Source organism: Zingiber officinale, chromosome 4B (assembly GCF_018446385.1).
Source record: "Zingiber officinale cultivar Zhangliang chromosome 4B, Zo_v1.1, whole genome shotgun sequence".
In the NCBI taxonomy this organism is placed as follows: Eukaryota; Viridiplantae; Streptophyta; class Magnoliopsida; order Zingiberales; family Zingiberaceae; genus Zingiber; species Zingiber officinale.
Window position 1 is genome coordinate 50,225,914 of NC_055993.1, and position 14,872 is coordinate 50,240,785.

The following is a 14,872-nucleotide window of genomic DNA, read 5'->3' on the forward strand; positions in this document are numbered from 1 at the left end:
GCTTGAGTGTTTCAGGAAAGTCCTAGCTGCGGTTAGGCAAAGGGAAAATCCTAGGGGGTGGTAACCCTAGGTCATAGGGGGTGGTAACCCTATGCGGAAAGTCTTGGCAGGTCGATGGCTTCAGGCAAAAGTCCTAGGGGGTGGTAACCCTAGGTGGAAAGTCCTAGTGTCGCGAACCAGGTGAAAGACTGGACTAGCCGGGAAGTGGATGTCCAGCAGAAAGTCCGGAAGCGTCGAGTGCTGAGCAAAAGTCCAATCGATCTGGTGGATCACACTGGCAACAGGTAAATCTCCTGAGTGGAGTAGGTGAGGACGCGTTCCCCGTAGAGGGTGTTAGGATGTATACTAAAAGCCTAAGCTTTTGGTATAAACATTTATCTAAAAATAAGAATCACATTGGTCAAATATCTACATTTATGATAAATGTAGTTGTTCAATTAATTTATATTGTAGATAACATGGTGTGTGGTGTCACACACAGAGGATCATGTTATCAGTACCTTATAAATTATAAACAGTAACTCACGATCAAGATGGAACGGAACAAACCATTGGAAGATCGTAGTGTAATTAGGTATTAGTTTGTTTTAACTATATAATTACAGTAGTACACTTAGAGTGTATTGAGTAGGACCATTAGAGGTCGTCTCTTTTATACTGACTTTATAAAGGGACAAAGACCTCAGTTATTATGGAAGTGTGTGCTCTTAATCCTAATATAATAACAAGCACATATATTTGATATTTATTTCTTTAATTTATCAATGGGTGCGATTTAGTTCGATAAATTAATAAGCCCGATAAGTTGGGAAATGATATCACTTATAATGTGTGTTGTTGATTATAGAAGGAAACTGTGTCCTAGTAATCTAGGTTGATAATGTCCCCAAGAGGAGCTCATAAGGATTGTTATGTTAAACCCTGTAGGTGGACTTAGTCTGACATGACGATGAGGTTGAGTGGTACTACTCTTGGACTAAGATATTAATTAAGTGAGTTGTCAGTAACTCATTTAATTAGTGGACATTCGACATCTTAAACACAGGGAGACTGACACACTCATAATAAGAAGGAGCCCAAAATGTAATTTGGGATTGGTGCGGTAGTTCAATAATAGTTCTTTAGTGGAATGAATTATTATTAATGAAATTAAGTTGTGTGTTCGGGGCGAACACGGGAAGCTTAATTTCATCGGGAGACCAAAACCAATTCCTCCTCTCGGTCACTATCGTAGCCTCTTGTATATAGAGATTTATACCCACCACATACCCACCTTCTTACCCATCCAATGGGGCCGGCCAAGCTAGCTTGGAACCCAAGCTAGGGCCAGCCAAGACCAAATGGATGAGCCAAGTTGGTGGCCGGCTAAAGCTTGGGTCCCAAGCTTAGGTGGCCGACCACTAGAATGTTAAAAAGAATTTTTATTAAAATTATTTCTTATGTGGATATCATGGTTTTAAAAGAGAGTTTAAAAAATTAAAAATTTCCTTTTATAGCTTTCTACAAAAGATTAAGAGAAGAGATTAATCTCTTTGCTTATTTGTAGATTAAAAGGATGGTTTTAATTTTTGGTAAAAACTTTCCTTATTTGTAAATCATCCACATGTTTAAAAGATAGTTTAAAATTTGAAATCTTTCCTTATTTTTTGATTAAAAGGTGGATTTTAAATTTTAAGAAAACTTTCCTTTTTAACCATGTTCATGATTTAAAAGAGAGTTTAAAAAATTAAATATTCTTTTTTATAAGTTTCTACAAAAGATTAAGAAAAGATTTGATATCTTTCCTTATTTGTAGATTAAAAGAGATTTTAATTTTTAGAGATAACTTTCTTTTTATCCACATGTTTAAAAGAAAGATTTTAATTTCCTTTTTATAATCCACCATGAAGTGAAAAATTATTGGAGAAATTTTTATAAATTTCCGGAAGCAAATAAGGAAATTTTAATTTGTGTTTAAAATTTTTATTTGCTTGGAGATTTGAATGTGGCCGGCCATGATATGTGAGAAAAGGAATTTGATTTTAATTAATTAAAATTTATTTTTTATGGCAAAGGAATTAAGGAAATTTTTATTAAAATTTCCTTATTTGCCAAGACCAAGGATTATAAAAGAGGGGGTAGAGGTGCCTTCATAACGAACATCTCTATTCTATTTTTCCTCTCTTTTCTCCTTGGGTGTGGCCAACCCCTTCTTCCTCTCCTCTCCTCTCCTTTATGTGGCCGAAATCTTCTCTTGGTGGAGATAGCTTTGGTGGCCGGATCTAAGAAAGAGAAGAAGGAGAGAAAAGAAGCCTCTTTTCTAGCATCCCTTGGAGCATTGGTGGTGGTTGAATCTCTTCATCCTTGGAGGTGCTCTTGTTGTGACCGAACCTTGCAAGGAGGAGAAGAAGGTGCTTTGGTGGTTTCTCATCTCGGAAGATCATTTCCCACACAACGTCCGAGGTTAGAAGAGGAATACGGTAGAAGACCTAGAGGTTTTTGCTTGCAAAAGAAAAGGTATACTAGTATTTAATTTCCGCATCATACTAGTTTTATTTCTTTGTAAAAATACCAAATACAAGAGGCATGTGATTCTAGTTTTTTAAATTAATTTTCGATGTTATGTTCTTTTATTTTTCTTTTCCTTGTGATTCGATTGTTCCTTTTGGTTAACCTAGAGTTATTTAAGGAAATTAAATATTAGCTTTCCTTAAAAGGCTTTATCTAGGCGGTGGTGGTTGCTCCCATATCCAAGAAGGCCATGTGCCTCACCATGAAGTCCTGGAAGCCAATTTTGGAAATTAATATTTAATAAAATTAATAACATAGGTAGATTTGGATCAAACATGTTAAGTTCCGCAGAAGATCCAAGTCTAAACCTAAAAGAACAAATAAGTTAAACTTAGGATCAAACGTGTAAAGTTCCGCAGGCGATCCAAATTTAATATAAAAAACACATGGTAGCTAGGAAAAGGTTCAGACCTTTGTACAAAAATTTTTGTACAGAGGAACCGTTAGGCTTTCCGAGTAGCAACCAAAAGAGGGAACAGTAGGCGTCGGGTCGACCTAGGGTTTCGGTCGAAAATCCGAAGTCAGACCCGGACAGTCCAGAGACTGTCATATCATTCCATTTATATTATTATTTTGTGCTAACTTTGTGCTGCAGGGTATTTTTGGATTAACATATCTTGTAGGGACCAAAGTGCACAAATGACCTCGGATGAACAGTGCCGAGGCGCCTCCATGGAGCTTGGAGGCGCCTCGGGTGCGAGCCAGAAGAGACCAGCGCAGCACAGTCCCAGGCGCCTTGGAAGAGGTTTAAGGCGCCTTGGACCAGTGGATGGAGGCGCCTCGGGTGGATTAAGGCGCCTTCAGATGGGATAAGCGCAGAATGGTCAGCGCTCATCTGCACGGTGAACTCGGAGCAGTTGATGCGCCTTGAATGGCTTTCAAGGTGCCTTGGATGCCCTTTATAAGGGGACTTCAAGCAGCAGTGAAAAATATCAACTCTGAAGCGATTCTTCTGCATTCAACTGCTAATGAACTCATTTTGAAGTGCTACAACTTGACGCCGACGACCTGGAACTTCAATTTAGCATTTTAGTTGTCGGTATAAAAGTTTATTTACGTTCTTTATTTGCTTCTTGCACTTAAACTTGTAAATCGTATAAAAAACTAACAGAGTAATAAGCAGCGGAAATAGAAAATAAAAGCAAACACACACAGAAGGACATGGAGAGTTTACTTCGTTCGGAGCCTGTAGCGACTCCTACTCGAAGGCCCGCGATCCTTGATCGCTTACTATGGGCAACAACTATAAGATTGAATAGATTTACAAGTTTAAGTACAAGAAGCAAATAAAGAACGTAAATAAACTTTTATACCGACAACTAAAATGCTAAATTGAAGTTCCAGGTTGTCGGCGTCGAGTTGCAGCACTTCGGAATGAGTTCGTTAGCAGTTGAATGCAGAAGAATTGATTCAGAGTTGATATTTTCACTGTTGCTCAAAGTCCCCTTATAAAGGACATCCAAGGCGCCTTGAAAGCCATTCAAGGCGCCTCCACTGCTCCAAGTTCACCGTGCGGATGAGCACTGCCCATTCTGCGCTTATCCCATCTGAAGGAGCCTTAATCCACCCGAGGCGCCTCCATCCACTGGTCCAAGGTGCCTTATACCTCTTCCAAGGTGACTGGGACTATGCTGCACTGGTCTCTTCTGGCTCGCACCCGAGGCGCCTCCAAGCTCCATGGAGGCGCCTCGGTACTGTTCATCCGAGGTCATTTGTGCACTTTGGTCCCTGCAAGATATGTTAATCTAAAAATACCCTATAGCATAAAGTTAGCACAAAAAAATAATATAAATGGAATGATATGACAGTCTCCGGACTGTCCGGGTCTGACTTCGGATTTTCGACCGGAAACCCTAGGTCGACCCGACGCCTACTGTTCCCTTTACGGGGAACGCATCCTCACCTACTCCACTCAGGAGATTTACCTGTTGCCAGTGCGATCCTCCAGATCAACTGGACTTTTGCTTAGCACTCAACGCTTCCGGACTTTCTGTTGGATATCCGCTTCCCGGCTAGTCCAGTCTTTCACCTGGTTCGCGACACCAGGACTTTCCACCTGGGGTTACCACCCCCTAGGACTTTTGCCTGAAGCCATCGACCTGCCAAGACTTTCCGCATAGGGTTACCACCCCCTATGACCTAGGGTTACCACCCCCTAGGGTTTTCCCTTTGCCTAACCGCAGTTAGGACTTTCCTGAAACACTCAAGCAGACTTGTTAGATCACAAAACACCTTAACTTTGAATCCTTTGCCATTATCAAAACACGAGTTCGATCGTCGAATGCTTTCCGCACCAACAATCTCTCCCTTTTTGATTATGGCAACTCAAATTCAAAGTTAAGTAAATAGATATCAAATAAAGAATAGATGCAAATAAAAACATTTAAAGCAAGCATAGCATCAATGAATATTTTGCTAAAGTAAACTCCATGAATTTAAAGCATAGCATCAAGTTTAGGCTCCCCCTTAACTGTTACTCCCCCTTTAATATTTTGTTTGAATTTGCTGCTCTCATTTTTGAATTTGAATTTGATAATTATTTGAGTATTTGAATTTGCTACTCTCCCCCTTTGCCATATATCAAAAGTAATCAAAATAGTCATTCGATTTTGAAAGAGGGATAACAAGACTTTGATAACACTTAACATTTTATAATTTTCTTTTCTTACCTTTTAGCTAAGTGAAATAAAGATCTAAAAGTTAATAAGGGTTGATTTTAAAGGATGATGTTAGCCCTTTGGAAACTTAGTTAAAATTATAAAACCACTAGAAGGTGGAACCTTTTGACAGTTTTTAACTAAGTTGAAAAGCTAGTAAAACTATACGTAGAGAAGTACTTGTTTAGATTTTGAAAATTTGTTAGAGAAATATTTGGAGCCACATGATTTTTGAGAAAACATTTTTGAAGTCGCTTTTTACTTAGTAGAAATTTTTGAAAAACTATGCATTACTTAGGAAAGCAAGAATTTACAAAGTTAGATTTCAAAGTGGCTAAGTTTTAAAATTTTGAAAATAAAAATTGGAACTTAGATAAGCTCTTTGCAAGTATTGGATTTTGAAAACTATAGCTTAGGTTAAAAAAAACTTAGCTTAATTTTAAACCATACATATTAGATTTTAGGACAAGGAGGGAGTGGAGTAGCTAAAAATTTGGTTTAGGTTATTTATTCAAAGTCAGTTGATCCTTAAGTCCAAGCATGAGTCAAGTTCAATAGATTTTAAATTATCCAGTTTTACTTTAAGAGGTATCAGAGCCCTAAAGATCAAACATGCTTAACATGAAAACTGAGTATCCTTTACCAACTGTCTAACCTTTAGCTACTTGCTGATTGCCTAGAGGGCAACAGCTTTCACTTGGTTAGTCGAGTTAAGTCATTTAGTCTAGTTAGATTTGACTAAGACTGGAAGACTTGACTTGATTGATGTATATTACATGTTTAACGCCCAGACTCATATTGATGCACAGATATAAGCATTCTTGAGTCCAGGCTGTACCCTATGCATCTCACGCCATTCTATGTTTTATAAGCACAAACAAGGTAGACCTAGGTTTTTGTGAGATGCTCTAGCTTAAGTCTAGGGGGAGCATGATTTCTAGGGGAAAACTAGGCTAAGTCCAAATTTTGAAAATTCTAAGAAATTGGAATTTTGAAAACTATTTTTCCTAGAATTTGAAAAAACATGTAAAAGCAAGATGATTAAGTAAAAATAAACACCTATTCTACCCAACACATTCCTATTTGCCTTCTAAGTACACTGAACTCAAGTTCAGGTAAGGGTTTTGTAAAAATATCAACTAGGTTTGATTTGGACTCAACATGATTGAGTGCAATTTCACCCTTAGCTACGTGATCCCTTACAAAATGGTGTTTTACCTCTATGTGTTTAGTCCTAGAATGGTAAATAGGATTTTTGGTCAGATTAATTGAGCTGATATTATCAATAAAGATTTTTATATTTTTATATTCTAGTTGATAGTATTTTAATGTATGCATCATCCATAACAGTTGAGATGCACACTCTCCTAGGGCTATGTATTAAGCTTCTGTAGTAGATAAAACAACACAGTGTTGCTTTCTGCTTGACCAACTTACTAGGCATTGACCTCGAATTTAGCAGCTACCACTTGTACTTTTTTTTGTCTAATTTGCACCCAGCATAGTCCAAATCAGAATAGCCAAAAAGGTCAAAGGTACAAGTTCTAGGGTACCAAAGTCTTACATTTAGAGTACCTTTAATGTATCTAAGTATTCTTTTAACATATGTTAGGTGTGACTCTTTTGCACAGGATTGGTATCTTGCGCACATACCTACTGCAAACAATATATCGGGTCGGCTTGCAGTTAGGTAAAGTAAGCTACCTATGACACTCCTATAGTACTTTGGATCTACTGGTTTTCCTTCTGGGTCAGAGTCAATGTTGATGTTGGTTGCCATTGGAGTATTTATTATTTTTGAATTTTTCATGCAGAATTTTTTAATTAACTCCTTAGCATATTTAGTTTGATAAATGTAGATTCCATCTTTGGTTTGTTTTATTTGTAAGCCTAAGAAAAAGTTGAGTTCCCCAACTATACTCATTTCAAATTCATTTTCCATTAATCTAACGAATTCTTTTAAAAATTTAGAGTTAGTTGAGCCAAAAATTATATCGTCAACATAGATTTGGGCTATGAAGATGCCTTTTTCTATAGTTTTTACAAATAGGGTTGGATCTATTTGTTCTTGGTTAAAGACTTTGGATATTAAGTAATTAGATAATCTTTCATACCATGCCCTAGGGGCTTGTTTTAGTCCATATAAAGCCTTTTTTAGTTTAAATACATGGTTTGGGTAGTCTAAGTCTTCAAATCCTGGGGGTTGGCTTACATAGACCTCTTCCTTGATAAACCCATTTAAAAAGGCTGACTTAACATCCATTTGGTATAACCTAAACCCTTTATGTGCTGCATAGGCTAATAACATCCTAATGGATTCGAGTCTAGCTACTGGTGCATAGGTTTCATCATAGTCTAAGCCTTCAACTTGACTAAACCCTTTGGCTACTAGTCTAGCTTTGTTTCTTATTATATCACCCTGATCATCCAACTTGTTTCTAAAAACCCATTTGGTGTCTATTATTGATTTATCTATGGGTTTAGGTACAAGGTCCCAGACTTGGTTTCTCTCAAATTGAGCTAATTCTTCTTGCATAGCAATAACCCAGTCTGGGTCAGGTAGGACTTCTTCTATAGTCTTAGGTTCAATTTTAGAAATAAGGGCAATCTGACTAAGGTTTTTATAGGAGGATCTAGTTCTGACTCCTAGGTTTGGGTCACCCAAAATTTGGTCAGGTGGGTGAGAAGTACTTACTCTAGTTGGTCTTATGTGTGGATCAGAAACTGGTTCTTTTGGTTTATTAAGGTTAGGTTGGATTTCATCATCTTCTATAGTTCTTGGATTGATGTCTATATGTTCATTTATATTAGGTAGGTTGTTTTCTTCATCAAAGATTACATTAGTTGTTTCTTCCACTTTTAAGGTATTTTGATTATATACTCTAAAGGCCCTACTGGTTGAGGAGTATCCTAAAAATATTCCTTGGTTAGATTTGGGTGTAAATTTTCCTAAGTAATCTTTAGTATTTAAAATGTGAACTTTACACCCAAATACTTTTAAATAGTTTAAGTTAGGAATTTTATGGTAATATAGTTCATAAGAGGTTTTATTGTGAAGTTTGTTAATTAAAATTCTGTTTTGAATATAACTTGCAGTATTTATTGCTTCAGCCCAAAATTGATGATTTAAATTATATTCATTTAACATAGTCCTAGCGGCTTCTTGTAGTGTTCTATTTTTACGTTCTACTAGACCATTTTGTTGGGGGGTTCTAGGATATGAAAATTCATGTTGGTATCCATTTATTTTACAAAATTGAGTAAACCTATGATTTTCAAATTCCCCCCCCCCCCCCCCCCCCCCCGTGATCACTTCGTAGTCTTTTAATTTTAGTATCTTTTTCATTTTCTGTTAATTTGCATAAATTACTAAATATTTCAAAGGTTTCATCTTTTGTTTTTAGAAATTTTACCCATGTGAATCTAGAGTAGTCATCAATTATAACTAAGCAATACTGGTTCTTGCTTAGTGACTTGGCTCCATGTGAATCAAATAGGTCAAGGTGAAGGAGTTCAAGCACAGAGTTAGTTCTTTCTAGATTCGTTGACTTGTGTGTTGATTTGATTTATTTTCCTTGTTGACAAGCATTACAGATTGAGTTTTCAATGAATTTTAATTTTGGCAAACCTCTAACTAGGCCATTTTGACTCATTTTAGAAATGAGTATAGTGTGAGTGTGTAACACCCCAAATTTCAATATTTGGAGTCCTAAAAATCCTTATAAAAATCTAGAAATGCTTTAGAAAAATTCTAGAGATTTTTAGAAATTTTTAGAGTATTTTTATGCAATTTTTGGAGGTCGTTTGGTATTTTTACTAAACGAAAGAAGTTTCGGCAAAAATATTGTTTAAGCCGAGATTCGAACCATGGACCTCGAGTTAAGCAGAGGTTCATTTAACCAACAGACCAGCCGCGGGTTTGTTAATAAAACCCGAACCAAATAGCATATAAGTTATAGTTGATAACAGAAATAGTTAGGTATTATAAAGGGAGATAAAGAGGGAATTTAGGGGATTATTTACCGAGACCTAATCTTCTCTCTCGCGACGGCGGCTTCTCTCGGGCGGAAACGAAGAAGGGGGTTAGGGCAGCTTCTCCAGCGGCCGGCCAAGGGAGATCTCCGAGAGGTCTTCACAAATTCGTGACCGATTCGTCAAGAGGAGCACGCGGATGCAAGGAATCGCCGGATTTGGAGCTCAACCGAACCCTAGAAGCAAATTTTCCGGCTGTGAGTCCAAGAAACCAAGGTGAGTTGCTACTCACCTGCAGTAGGAGTTGTTCCGAGCTTTGTTTTCTCCTTCTTTGCTTTGAAACATGCTGTACAGAGATTTGAGTTTGCTAAGAGTTTTTGATTCCTTTCTTTGTTTCCGGAAGGCTGTATAAATCGGGATTCCTAGAGCAATAAGGGTAGTTATTGAATCTTTAGTTCGACCTTTATTTCCTGTAAAATGTGAGGCTTTTGAAGTTCTGCCGCAGCATGTTTTGCCCTAAAAGTTCTCTGTTGCTTTATGAAAGTCTCGGTGGTGAACATGTTTACATGGAATTTTAGTTTCAGTAGGTTTCAAATTTATTGTAGTTAGATTTCTCTTGTTAAAACATGCTGTTCGGAATTTAGTGTTGTAGTTTAGTTAATTTTGGCTTTCTCTTGTCATTGCTGCCGTAGCTAGCTTAAGAGAATTCAAATGTGGATCCAAATCCTTTTGTTCATGAATTCTTATGGGCATGATCAGTAAATTAGAAGGGTTATAGATTTCAGATTCCTATTGTTGGGCAAGGAACAAGAAAGAGTTTAGTTTTCTTTTAAAGCATATAGTTTGATTTTGTAGTCTACTGCAGAATGGTATGTTATGTTACAATACATGAAGAACAGTTATGTTTTCCTAGGTTTTCAGTAGCAAATCTTTGTTTAGTTGCAAGGTGTGTACAATGTCACAATGTGGGTGAAGATGACGTGGGATATTTGATTGTAGTTTAGTTCTTAAAGTATGTAATTAAAGGTACTGCAGATTTTTGGTTAGTAATATAGCACAGTTTTTGTTAAGCATGATAGGGCAGAATGTTATGTGGAATTTAGTAACATAGTATGCAGATTTTGTTAAGCTTATAATATGCAGAATTTAGTAGTATAGTGCAGAATTTTAGTATAGTTAGATCTCTGTGTATGCTTAATTTGTTTTACTATCACAGCATGCTTAAGTTGTTCTAGTTTCCTATTTGCTATTGGAATAACATGAGCAGTCCTATTTTTATAGCATGCAGATTTTAGATAAGCTTTGCATGCAGATTTATGTTAAGCTTTGTATACAGATTTTTAGTACGTAGGGTGTGTTCTAGTGCACACCAAGTGCTTGATAAAATGCTTAGCTCAATATAATGCTATAGTAGGCATTTTAATAGCTCAGTTAATGCAGTAGAAGCATTTAAAATAACTTATTTAGTCTTTCTTCAGCTTATATGGGACTACGGTCCAATGGGTGGGCTCCCACAGTCGCCTCTAGGTTCAGATAACCTAGTTCCAGGTTCAGATAACCTAGTTAAAGAAAGGTAAGAAAATTAGCTATGAAATCAGTATTTTATTTTCAGCAGTGGCACTGTACTGGATTAGATATCCATTGGGTTGGGCTCCCACAGTCGTCCCTAGGTTTAGATAACCTAGTAAACCCTATTAGACTCGGAACTTGCAATCCCGGGTTTAGTTAGGGATGCGCGCACAGCAAGTACAGTTGCCGGGCCCATCAGCAGCATGATTATTATTTTAATCTATTATGTAAATAGTTTTTCAAAACTTCACAAATTATTTATGTGAATACAAGTTAGACTCAGTTTAGCATTAATTAGTTTAGCTTAGGTAGCAATTCAGTTTCTTATTGATACACATGATAGTTCTATGATTAGCTTTACACGTTAGCTTTTCAGTTAGTATGATTCCTTTATTGCTATTTGTGAGCATGATTAGGTATACATGTTTAGTATTTCAGTTAGTATGATCCCTTTATTGGTTTATGAGCATGATTAGCTATACATGTTTAGTATTTCAGTTAGTATGATTCCTTTATTGCTATTTGTGAGCATGATTAGGTATACATGTTTAGTATTTCAGTTAGTATGATCCCTTTATTGGTTTATGAGCATGATTAGCTATACATGTTTAGTATTTCAGTTAGTATGATTCCTTTGCTATTTGTGAGCATGATTAGGTATACATGTTTAGTATTTCAGTTAGTATGACCCTTTATTGGTTTATGAGCATGAGTAGCTATACATGTTAGCTTTTCAGTTAGTTGATTTCTTTGCTATTTATGAGCATGAGTAGCTTTACATGTTAGCATTCAGTTTTAGCATGTCTTTATTTGTATACATGCATATCGAGTTTTTGTGAGTAGATAGCGCTCACTAAGCTTTATGCTTATAGACTGCATTTCCTCCTACTGCAGATAAAGGAAAAGCTAAAGTATAAGGAAGAAGGCGACAAGGAGATGCTGTGACGGTGTGTGATGTGTGGACTATGGAGATCCTTGAGACTTAGCTAAAGAACTCACTTAGTTTAAGATTTGTTATGTTTCCTTTTCTTTTCTCCTTAATGCTATGATGAAGTTGAGATTGTAATTGAGTCTATTCCGCACTTTGTTATGTTTTATTGTTGGAGTATTATCTGTTTACTATTGCTAGAGTAGTTTCATTCTTCTTATTGAGTTATTATACTGCGTGGTTGAGTGATTATATGTTCCAGCCGCCTGTGGCTGAGTATATATTATTTGTATTGTTGATTTGGTCACCGGTACAGGGGAGACTCTGCCGAAATTTTTCGGTAGGGTTTCCATGTGATTTTTAATCATACCGGTTAAGTAGAGTTAGTAGTCAAGTAACGGTCATCCTTAGAGTGTAGTAGTAGTAAGAAGGGTGGTCGTTACAGAGTGTGACCCAGTCTTCTGTGCCACAGTTGGGTTTCCTCTTGTTGTGTCATGAGACACTTTATTAAGGATATTGATAGGTCAATTGTGTAGATGTTATTTTTAAGTCCCTTAAGTCTGATTTCAGGGTTTTCGATGTTTTTAACTAAACACCCAGATTTGTCAAAATTGACTAAGTATCCATTATCACACAATTGACTTATGCTTAGTAAATTAAAGTTAAAATTTTCAACCAATAAAACATTTCGAATAATGAAGTCAGAACTAAGTTCAATATTACCTTTTCCGATTACTTTAAGTTTACCGTCGTTGCCGAATGCAACCGATCCTAAGTTCTTGTATTTGAGCTTAGTAAACTTCAACTTATCTCCAGTCATGTGTCTGGAGCATCCACTATCCAACATCCATTGATCCAATTCCTACATATGAAGTAGTTGAATTGGTTTCTTTTAATGGATTTAAACATAGCTTAATTGAAGTAGGCTCCCTAGTTTTCCATCTAACCCAATCTAAGTTAGCAATCAATTAACCCTATGGGTGATTGTGAGATGATTGATTAAATTAATGGTTTGAAAAATTTGGAAAAGTTTTTTTTTATATAATTAATTAGCTTTTGATAATTTTAAGTTAAATTAAATTTGACAAAATAATTTTAAATTAAAATAATTCTGAAAGGGAATTTTAAGTTAAAAGAATTTTGAAAAAGAATTTTACATTAAATTAATTTTGAAAAAGAATTTTAAGTTAAATTAATTTTGAAAAAGAATTTTAAGTTAAAATATTTTGAAAAAGAATTTTAAGTTAAATTAATTTAGAAAAATAATTTTACGTTAAAATAATTTTGAAAAAGAATTTTAAGTTAAATTAATTTAGAAAAAGAATTTTACGTTAAAATAATTTTGAAAAAGAATTTTATGTTAAAATAATTTTGAAAAAGAATTTTAAGTTAAAATAACTTTGAAAAAGAATTTCAAGTTAAATTAATTTAGAAAAAGAATTTTAAGTTAAAATAACTTTGAAAGAGAATTTTAAGTTAAAATAATTTTGAAAATAGTTTTAAGTTTAAATTAAGTTTGATTAATTTGAAAAAGTTTAATCAATTTGAAAAGTTTAATTAATTTAGTTAATTAAGTTTGTTTAATTAATTTCAATTGAATTAATTTAATTTTAATTTAGTTGAATTAACTTGATTTAAGTTCAAGTCAATTTTTAATTTCTTAGTCATCTCACCCGATCTAAATTTTCAATCAAGGAACCCTATAGTTTTTGTGAGATGATTTTAATTTTAGGGTTTTGTTTAACTTTGTGTTAGATTCAGGTTTAGCTTTGGGTTCAACAAGTAAACATTTTTTGGATAAACTTCTGGGCTATGGTGAGTCACAAGGAACTCATTAAAGTAACCATGCCTTCGAGGTTTTCCAAATAGTCCTACCCATTGAACTTAATACTAAACCTTAGTCTAACTGGTTAGGATCCATTTAAGGTAGCTTCGGTCAGTTCCACTTGGCCAAATGCACCAGGTCGAAGCCATATCTTCCTAGACATGCGATGCCCAAGCTTCCCTAACGTACTATCATCCAAAAACTTCACCAGTACCGTGTTTCAAGTTAAACCTAGCCCTTTGTTCTAACGCTATTTACCCTGCCGGGTAGGTAAAGTTCGGTTACCCTGTCGGGTAGATTAAGTTGGAGGTGCCAGTTATTCTAGATCCTCCTTCTATTTGATTTAAGTTTTGGATTGAGTTTTAATTTCGAATTTTTAATTTGTAATTTGAATTTTGAATTTTTGAATTTTAATTTAATTTCGAATTTTGAATTTGTAATTTGAATTTTTGAATTTTAATTTAATTTCGAATTTTGTAATTTGAATTTTGAATTTTAATTTTAATTTTAATTTCGAATTTTGAATTTGTAATTTGAATTTTGAATTTTTTAATTTTAATTTAATTTCGAATTTTGAATTTGTAATTTGAATTTTTGAATTTGTAATTTGAATTTTAAATTTTAATTTAATTTCGAATTTTAATTTATAATTTGAATTGTTTTCGTGTTTACTCCCCCTGGATCATAGCCTCAATATGGTCTATCGAGGTAGTGTATTTGATCTTTCGGGATCCAGTATTGGCCAAGTCCAATTTGATTGACCAATTTGGACTTAGGGACCCATGCTTGGATTACCTTTCTATTTGGTTTGTTTATTAAGGATAAATAAGATTTATATTTCTTTTTAGTTTTATATCCTAGCCCAGTTCTATTGTAAACGACTCTTTGTGTCCCAAGAATTAGGTCAAGATTCTTGGAGCATAAAGAAAATCGTTCTAAGGTATTTTTTTAAATCCTTGACCTGATTTTTCAAACTAGAATTTTCTTCCTCAAGTTTTTGAACTTGAGTTGAATTTCCAGTCTGAACTTGATCAGGTAAGGATTTAGAGTTAGTCACTTCTTTAAGGACAGCTACTTCCTTTAGAAGTAATTTAATCTTAAGGTTTGACTTAGCTAACTTGCGTAATAAATAATTGACTAAATTATTAAGTCTAGGAATACTTACAGCGGAGTCTGGCCCTTCGGAAATGGATGCGGATCCGTGGCTTCGCTCGGACTCGGCCTCTGACTCGCTCTCGCTCTCGAATTCGTCGATCTGGTCCTGGGCCATCAACGCGAGTAAACTTGTCTGATTGAGTTTGTCGTTGTCGTCCTCCGAAGAAGATTCGTCCCACATCGCCTTCAGGGCCTTCTTCCTTCTTTGCTTTTTTG